Genomic DNA, 7531 nt, shown 5'->3' with positions numbered 1-7531 from the left:
ATTCCTTCTTACTGCTGCATAATATTCCATCATATGTGGTCTAATTTGTAAGCTGCTGGAATGCAATATGCCAGAACTGGAAAGGCTTTTAAAAAGGGCATTTAATAAGTTACAACTTTACAGTTCTAAGCCTATGAAAATGTCCAAAGTAAGGCATCCAGGGAAAGATATTTAATTCAAGAAAGGCTGATGCATCTAGAACAGCTCTGTCTGCTGGGTAGTCATGTCGCTGGCATCTGCTGGTCCCTTGCTCCTGGGCTCCATTGCTTTCAGTCTCTGTTCATGTGGGGGTTCCTCACTTTGCTTCTCTGGACATGATTTTCATCTCTTGGCTTCCCTTGGCTCTCTCCAGGTTCTGGCTTGCTTAACATCTCATGGAGACATCTGCTGTTCTCCACGCATCTGTGTCAGCTTTCTATCTGTGTCAGCTCTGTCCTTTTTAATTCCAAAATGTTTCCTCTTTTAAAGGATTCCAGCAACTCAATCAAGACCTACCCAGAATGGGTGGAGTCACATCTCCACCTAATCAAAAGGTCACACCCACAATTGGGCTTGCCACGTCTCCATGGGGATAATCTAAAGTTTCACACTGCAGTACTGAATCAGAATTAAAAGAAATAGTTGTTCCTACAAGATTAGGTCAGGATAAAAACATGGCTTTTCATACATAAAAGATTCAAACCAGTACAATAAGTATATACCACCTTTCATTTATCCACTTGTCTGTTGATGGACACTTGGATTGTTTCCATCTTTTGACAATTGTGAATAATGCTTCAATGAACATTGGTGTGAATGTCTATTCATGTCAGTGGTTTTAGCTCTTCTGAGTATATGCCTAGTAGTAGAATTGTCAGGTCATAGGGTAACTTGATAATTTTCTGAGGAAACATGAAACTGTCTTCCACAGTGACTGTACCATTATGCATCTTTCCCCAGCAGTGGATAAATGTTCCAATTTCTCCTCATACTCTCCAACATTTGTAGTTTCCTGTTTGTTTAATGGCAGCTATTTTTATAAATGTGAGATGATATCTCATTGAGGCTTTGATTTGCATTTCCCAGTAGTTAATGAATATGAACATCTTTTCATGTGCATTTTAGCTGTTTTTATTTCTTCTCCGGAAAATGTCTATTCATGTCTTTGCCCATTTTATAATCGGGTTTGTTCTTTTGTTGTTGAGTTGTAGGATTTCTTTATATATACTGAATATCATATCATACTCTTATCAGATATATAGTTTTCAAATATTTTCTTCTACTGAGTTGGCTGCCTCTTTACCTTTTTTTTTTTTTTTATTAGTATGGAACGCTTCATGAATTTGCATGTCATCCTCGCACAGGGGCTGTGCTAATCTTCTCTGTATCATTCCAATTTTAGTATATGTGCTGCCGAAGCGAGCACCTCTTTACCTTTTTGAAAAAGTCCTTTGAGGGACAGAAGCTTTTGATTTTATGGAGTTCCCATTAACCTATTTTTTCTTTCATTATTTGTGCTCTGAGCATAAGGTCTAAGAAGTTACTCCCTATTACTAGGTCTTGAAGTAATATTTTCTTCTAGGAGTTTTAGGGCACTGGTTCTTATATTTAGGTCTTTGAATCACTTTGAGCTAAATTTGTATAGGATGTGACATAGGAGTCCTCTTTCATTCTTTTGGCTATGGATATCCAATTCCCCAGCCCCATTTAAAGAAAAGTATTATGTTCCAGTTCAGTGGATTTGAGACCTTTGTCAAAAATCAATTGATCAAAGATCTGGGGATTTATTTTGGAACTCTCAATTCAGTTCCATTGATCAGTATGTCTATCTTTGTGCCAATACCATGGTGTTTCAACCACTGTGGTTTTATAATAAGCTTTAGAGTCAGGAAGCATAAGTCCTCCCACTTCATTCTTCTCTTTTAGGATATTTTTGGCAGTTTAAGGCCTCTTTCACATCCAAATAAATTTGAGAGCTTGTTTTTCCAAGTCTTCAAAGTAGGTCATTGGAATTTTGAGTGGCATTGCATTGAATTTGTAGATCAGTTTGTGTAAAATTGACATCTTCATGACATCTAGCCTCCGTATCCATGAACAAGGAATAGCTTTCCACCTATTTAGTTTTGCAGTTTTCTGTATAGAGTTTTTTTTACCTCCTTAGTTAAGTTTATTCCTAGGTACTTGATTCTTTTAGTTGCTCTTGTGAATGGATTTTTTTTTCTTAAGTGCTTTCTCCGTTAGGTCATTGCTTGTGTATAGAAACATTACTGACTTTCGTACATTAATCTTATATCTCACCACATTGTCAAATTTGTTTATTAGTTCAAGTAGTTTTGTCATGGATTTCTCAGAATTTCCTAAATATAGGACCATATCATCTGCAAATAATGAAAGTTTTACCACTTCCTTTCTCATTTAGATGCTTTCTATTTCATTTTCCTGCCTGATTGCTCTAGCTAGAACTTGTAGCACAACATTGAATCATAGTGGTGACAATGGGCATCCTTGTCTCATTTCCAGTCTTAAAGAGAAAGCTCTCAGGTTCTCACTGTTGATTGTGATGCTGGCTGTGGGTTTTTCATATATGCCCTTTATCATATTCAGGAAGTTTCCTTTGATTCCTACATTTTGAAGTGTTTTTCTCAGAAAAGGATGCTGAATTTTGTCAAATGCTTTTTCAGCATCAGCAGAGATGCTCATGTGATTTTTCCCTTTTGATTTGTTAATGTGTTGTATTACATTGATTGATTTTCTTTAATTGAACCACCCTTGCTGACCTGGAATAAACCCCACTTGATCATGGTGTATAATTCTTTTAATGTGCCTTTGGATTTGATTTGTAATTATTTTGTTGAGAAATTTTTCATCTATATTCCCTAGGGAGATTGGTCTTAAGTTTTCCATTCTTGTAACACTTTTATCTCATTTAGGTATTAGAGTGATGTTAGCTTCATAAAATGAGTTAGATAGTATTCTTTTTTTTTTATTTCCAATAATTTTGGGAAGAGTTTGAGCAGGAATTGTGTTAGTTCTTTTTGGAATGTTTGGTAAAATTTCCCTGTGCAGCCATCTGACCCTGGGCTTTTCTTTGTAGGAAGATTTTTGATGACTGATTGAATCTCTTTACTTGTGATTGATTTGTTGAGGTCTTCTGTTTTTACTTGGGTCAGTGTAGGATGTTCATGTATTTCTAGGAAACTTTCAGTTTCCTCTAAGTTGTCTAATTTGTTGGCGAACAGTTGTCCATAGTATCCTCTCACGTTTTTTTAATTTCTTTGGGATCTGTAGTAATGATCCCCCCTTTCTCATTTCTGATTTTGTTTATTTGTGTCCTCTCTCTTTTTGACTTTGTCAGTCTATCTAAGGGTTTGATGATCTTGTTGACTTCAAAGAACCAAATTTTAATTTTATTCTCTATTGTTATTTTGGTCTCCAGTTCATTTATTTATACTCTAATCATTGTTATTTCTTTTTTAATATTGCTTTAGTGTTAGTTTGCTAACTATTTAGTTCTTCAGTTAGGTCTTCAGTTTTAGCTCTTTCTTCCTTTTTAATGTATGCTATAAGTTTCCCTCTCAGCACTGCTTGCACTGCATCCCATCAGTTGTGATTTGTCTCCAGATATTTTCATTCATCTCCAGATACTTACTGATTTATCTTGCAATTTCTTCATTGACCCCCTGGTTGTTTCAGAGTGTGTTGTTTGACTTACATATATTTGTGAAAGTTCTGTTTCTTTGGTGATTACTGATTTCCAGTTTCATACCATTATGGTCAGAGACAGTGCTATGAATAATTTCAGCCTTTTAAAATTTGAGACCTGTTTTTTCCTCCAGCGTATGATTTATCCTGGAGAACATTCCATGAGCATTAGAGAAGAATGTTTATTATGGTATTTTGGGATGCAAAGATCTATACATGTCTGTTAGGTCTAATTCATTTATCACATTGTTTAGATTCTTTATTTCCTTATTAATCTCCCATCTGGTTTTTCTATCTATAGAAGAAAGTGGTGTATTGAAGTCTTCTACTATTATCATAGAAACATCTATTGCTCCCTTCAGTTTTGTCAATTTTTGCCTCAAGAACTTTGGATACTTTGGAGCTCCTTGATAGGGTACATAAATATTCATGATTGTTATTTCTTCTTGGTGATTTGCCCCTCTTATTAACATATAGTGTCTTTCCTTATCTCTTTTGACATCTTTGCATTTAAAGTCTATTTTGTTTGATAGTAGTTTAGCTACTCCTGCTTTCTTTTGGTTACAGCTTACATGAACTATCTTTTTCCATCCTTTCACTTTCAATCTATTTATATCATTGGGTCTAAGATGTAAACAACATATAGATGGTTCATGACTTTTAATCCATTCTGCCAATCTGTATTTTTCAATTGGGGAATTTAATCCATTCACATTCAAATTTATTACTGTAAAGGCAATACTTGAATCAACCATCTTATCCTTTGGTTTTATTTGTCAGATCTATTTTTCCCCTCTCGCTCTTTTATCCTTTAAGTTACTCTTACTAATTATTCTTCAATTTGATGCCCTTCTCCAGATCTCTCTCACCTGTCCTTTTTTCAGTAGCCAGAACTCTCTTTAGTATTTCTTGCAGGGTAGGTCTCTTCTTAACATATTCTCTCAGGATTTATTTGTCTGTAAAGATTTTAAACTCTTCTTCACTTTTGAATGACAGCTTTGCTGGATAAAGAATTCTTGGCTGGCAATTTTTCTCTTTCAGAGTCTTAAATAAGCCATACACCATTGCTTTCTCACCTCCATGGTGACCATTGACTAGTTAGTAGTTAGTTTTAAGTGACTTCCTTCATATGTACTTTTCTCTTACTGCTTTCAGGATTTTTTCCTTCTCTTAAGCATTTGACAATCTGATTAGTATGTGTCTTGGAATGGGTCTATTTGGATTTGTTCTATTTGGAGTTTGTTGGGCTTCTTTTATTTGCATATTTATATCTTATATAAGTTGTAGGAATTTTCTCCCAATTATCTCTTCAAATACTCTTCCTAGCTCTTTACTCTTCTCCTCTCCTTCTGGGACATCAATGTTTCTTATATTTGCATGCTTCATGTTGTCCATCATTTCCTTAAAATCCAATTCAAATTTTTCCATGTTTTTTGCCATTTATTGTTTTATATATTTTTGTGTATTCACATTCAATTGCTTTGTCCTTGTGTTAGTTAGATTCAGTTGTCAACTTGGCCAGGTGAGCATACCTAATCTTGTTGCTGTGGACATAAGCCAACGATCGCTAAGTGAACCTCATCTGTTGCCAATTACATCTGCAGTCGGCTAGGAGGCGTGTCTGCTGCAATGAGTGACGTTTGACTTAATTGGCTGGTGCTTAAATGAGAGATCGCAACGTAGCACAGCCTAGCAGCTTGGCATTCCTCATCTCAGCACTTGCAGCTCAGCCCAGGCCCTTGGAGATGGAGAAAGAAATCACCCCGGGGAAAGTTGTTGGAACCCAGGGGCCTGGAGAGAAGACCAGCAGAGACCATCCTGTGCCTTCCACGTAAGAAAGAACCTCAGTGGAAAGTTAGCTGCCTTTCCTCTGAAGAACCAACAAAATAAATCCCCTTTTATTAAAAGCCAATCCGTCTCTGGTGTGTTGCATTTCGGCAGCTAGCAAACTAGAACAGTCCTCTACTTCACTTATTCTTTCTTCTGCTTCTTCAAATCTGCTGTTGTGTAACTCTAGTGTGTGTGTGTGTATATATATATATATATACATGCATATATATACACATATACGTATATATGTGTATATAGATATATATACATTCTTAACATGGGCAGGTTCTGAGAACTGAACCCACATCTCCAGCATGACAGGTGGGAATTCTGCCATTAAGCCACTATTGCACTGCCCTCTAGTATATTTTTAATTTGATCTATAGTATCTTTCATTTCTATAAGATCCATTTTTCTATTTACTTTTTCAAATTCTTCTTTATGCTCTTCTAGTGTCTTCTTTATGTCTTTGGTCAACCGATTGAAGTTATTTTGGAGATTCATATGTACTTCTTTGATCAGTTGCTCCAAATCCTGTGTCTCCTCTATGTTTAATTTGGTCATTTGGCTTGGCCATATATTCTTGCATTTACATGTGCTTTATTATTTTCTGCTCATTTCTTCACATTTGATTGTCTTGGTAAGAGTCTTTTGAAAGTTGATTTCCCTCTCTTACCTAAGGTATTATAGATTCTTGGATTTGCATTGAAGGTTTCGTTTGGCACATGGTTTATTATTAATCCCAATTCTGTGCAAGGCCAAGTCCTTCCATGGAAGATGCAAGTCTATTTGTACATCAGTAGGAGATTTGGCAGAAAAACAATTCTTCCTCTCAAAGCCTGCTTTTTCCCTAACTGCTGCAACCCCGTGGGCAAGTCCAAAGCACACTGAATTCCAGTCAATGGTGCAATTCCTTGTGAGTGCTGGAGACCACCAGTCCTGGGGTTGTGGGGTGAGCACTGTGCACCTCTGAGGAGAATCAACTTGATGGCACGATGGATCTAGTGATTCCCAGGTTTCTGAGTTGAAAAACCTTAGCTGGGAGTTTGAGAGTTTCAGCTCTCCAGCCCTCAGCCTGCACAGAAGTGCTCTACAAGTCTGCAGCCCACGAGATCCCTGCCCATCATGTACCCATGGGCCTGTGGGATTGGGGGAGGGTGAGGAGCTCTTGGTGCTTCTATGGCTCTCTCCTTTGTCCCTGCCTCTCCACCCACGTACACTCTCTCCATGTTGAAAGGATACATGCAGCGGAACAGAGTATCTCTCTTGCCTCTAATTATCATACCAGCTCTGCTCTGCTCTATGTCCCTCTCGTCCTGAGGCCCCCACCCAGTCTTCCAAAAACCAGGCACCCCCCAAGCGGCCTGCCTCAGGGTTGTGGAGTAGACACTGCACATTGCAGCAAAGTCTCTGTGTGGCTAGAACAAGTATGTTGATTCCTGAATTCCCACAAGGGAGCTCCCAGCTGCAGGACTGAGAGATGATACCCCAACTGATTGCAGAGATGGGAATGTGGCTGTATTCAGCAATTCCCTCATCTGCTCTGAGCCTGCTTGTAACAGCCAGCCACAGAGGCGGTCACAATGAAATGAACTCACTTATCTTTTCAATCATAATTTTGCTACTTTTTCATCCAAGTCCCCTCTATATAATGTAGAAGTCCCTTTATGGCAGCTCGTATCCTGGAACTGCTGCACCGGTCGTTTTCTGCCTTTTCTCCACTTGTTCCACGATGGAGAAGTTAGCCATACTCTCTTATTCCACCATCTTCCCAGAAATCCAAGCTATTCCTGCCACATTTTAACTTTCACATTTTTCTCTTTTACTTTAATAGTTTGTTTTTACTTTTAATTATGCAATATAACTGAAATGTACCTTTCAGCATCAAATGAAATATGGATTTTTAAATTTTTCTAAATATATGACTGATTTGAACATATCTATTTATTTTATAGTGTATCCCTTTCCTATTGTTTTGAAATTCATATGCAAATGAATCTGCATCTGGTCTCAATTCTGT

General features: G+C 37.3%; 1 non-coding gene across 1 annotated transcript; it reads right to left on the bottom strand.

Annotated features, from left to right (window-relative positions):
* Positions 1-1298: 1298 nt before the first annotated feature.
* On the bottom strand, positions 1299-1405 carry LOC143665881 (U6 spliceosomal RNA). Its single transcript, XR_013167276.1, has one exon. It is a non-coding gene; the product is annotated as a U6 spliceosomal RNA (small nuclear RNA).
* Between the last annotated feature and the right edge of the window lie 6126 nt (positions 1406-7531).

This window comes from Tamandua tetradactyla, chromosome 21 (assembly GCF_023851605.1).
Source record: "Tamandua tetradactyla isolate mTamTet1 chromosome 21, mTamTet1.pri, whole genome shotgun sequence".
Lineage (NCBI taxonomy): Eukaryota > Metazoa > Chordata > Mammalia > Pilosa > Myrmecophagidae > Tamandua > Tamandua tetradactyla.
This window is presented reverse-complemented; position numbering and strand designations above follow the sequence as displayed.